The sequence below is a fragment of the Citrus clementina genome, unplaced genomic scaffold (genome assembly GCF_000493195.1).
Source record: "Citrus clementina cultivar Clemenules unplaced genomic scaffold, Citrus_clementina_v1.0 scaffold_3, whole genome shotgun sequence".
Taxonomy (NCBI): domain Eukaryota; kingdom Viridiplantae; phylum Streptophyta; class Magnoliopsida; order Sapindales; family Rutaceae; genus Citrus; species Citrus x clementina.
This window is the reverse complement of record NW_006262339.1, coordinates 8,753,381-8,755,822: the sequence shown is the minus strand read 5'-3', so window position 1 is coordinate 8,755,822 and position 2,442 is coordinate 8,753,381.

Below are 2,442 nucleotides of genomic sequence, written 5' to 3'. Positions count from 1 at the left end.
TTGTCCCATTACAAAAACCATATCTTTAATGCCTCACGTGGAGCCCTAGCTAGAGAAGATGTGAATGTGATCTTCCAAAAAGACAAGCAGCAAGAATAATGCAATGGGCCTAACACTGTCTGCAAATACCATATAATAAGTCATGGGAGAGAAATTATAATAAAGTGGCCATAAAAATAAATATTCATGCTTACATGTCTGCAATGAGAGCCCTAATAAAATGGCCCCTGCATTTCTTTAAACTCTTCTTTTAAGCTCATTTTGTTCTCATCCCTCCTATCAACAAGGACCCCATATCAAGAGAACGGTCAATTTTAACTGCAAAATTTACATTTTAAGTAGCGATTAGTTTTTTTTTTGTGTCATAGCAAGTCCAGAATGTTTATTCACCTGCCGCCTGCGCATGCTCGATCAAGTAATTAAACAGCAACAACGAGAGTCAAAAGTATACAATAATATGGCCGCAAAAAATATAAAGGACAAATTTGCCTTACCTAACGTTTGAAAGCAAGGGTGATGATTTCACCACGGTGCAAGTATTGAAGCACGTAATTCTTCGTACTCTCCTTCCGATTGGATAGAGGTAGATAATCTCTCCCAAAACAGAAATATTTCATAAATATTGTTGGGATAGATATTTCGTAGTATGAGAACGAAAATCTAGGCTGTCACATAATAAAACTTAATTTAGATTAGTCCATACATATTTTAGATTATAAATATCGGTAGATTCCTGAGTACTGAGGAAAAAAAATAAGAAATTCATGCTTAAGATGAAAAATTACTCTAGAAACAACTAATGAGTCATTCTCATTATCTTTGCAAATTTCCTTAAAACAAACAAGAAAACAATAACTAGTCAACTTATTACAGCATACAATTGATAATGAAACTTAGAAAGAAAACAAAATGCTCTACAGACACCTTTTAGAGAACATAAGTCTACTGATATGTAAAAAAGCTAAAGAAACTTATTTGACTAAGTGGTTTTAAGTAGGTTTGCTTAACTTGTCATTCAAGTTCAAATCTTGGAAGAGCTAAAGGATTAAAAAATTAATTTAGACTTTCTCCACCTCTATCTATAAATAAAATTGATTTAAAACTCGAATATAACCACAAAAACTGTATCCAAATTCCAAATTGGTCATTGGATTGAAATTCAAAGACCACTACAAAAGAAAAGAAAAGAAAATTGTAATTGCTGGACAAATCCAACGGCCAATATGGGATTCCTGCATTATAGTATAATCCTTCTTTAGTACGGGCACCCTCATTTTTTTTTATGCGAACATACTGTTAAACCATGCAATTTAATAGAGTTAGTTTTTAATGCTATTACACTGCACAATTTTATAATGTATTGAAAATTAACTCTATTAAGCTGCATGGTTTAACAGCTTGTCCGGATTAAAAAAAAATCAGGGCATCCGCATATATATATATATATATATATATATATATATATAATTCTCTAGTGAGGATATATTCATTTTAATAAAATGAGAATGCTATAAACAGATATAAAAAATACAATATTTTATGTATTAAAATATATGTTTTATTGTATTTTAGTGTGCATCCTCACTTTACTAGAGAAGAATTACATGTATAATCATTATCTAATAAAAGATTTCTTAAATTACTAAAATTTAGGATAATCTAAAAGATAAGTAAAGCAAACACTTCAATGATATATATTTTATCTTATAATGTATTGAAGTATGTGTACTAGAGGACTTTATGATATTTCATTGGAAATATATATATATAACCGTTGTCATCAATTTATACGTTGTTAAATTATGTGGTTTAATAGAGTCAATGTAAATATATTATTAATTATATAATTTTTTAATAAATTAAACACTAATTTTATTAAATATATGACTTCTTAATGTGTCCGTATTTAAAAAATATAATTTTTAAAATAGTCGTTTCAAAAGTAGATACAGAAGTAAATTATGGAAGTTATCTGTCCGATCACACTATTATTTGACCTTTCAGTATCCAGCACTATTGCTGAAATAAATATATAAACGAAAAGAAGACCAACTTTTAAGGACACAGGCCAGAGTATGCATATTTTTAGCCACGTGTCATCCTCATTCAATGCTATCATATAATTTTTAACAAGGTAGAAGTAATCATTCTCTGAGTGAGTTACAAATTTACAATTCATTTCATTTCCACCAAAATTTGATGAGGAAATGTTATGTGCCTAGGTGGAAAAACAGCATTCCTTCCACAATACTACAAAAGACATAAGCCTGCTTTTTCTAAGAGAGTTGTGGAGAGGAGACAAGCGACTGCAAATGAGAGGATGACAGAAAAGCAAAGCAGAGCAGATAGATAGATATTTTTACTTTTACAGTTTCTGCTCTCATACTCATTTAGCTATCTAAATACTAACTTCCATTTGGGTTTCTCTTTTTTTTTTTTTTC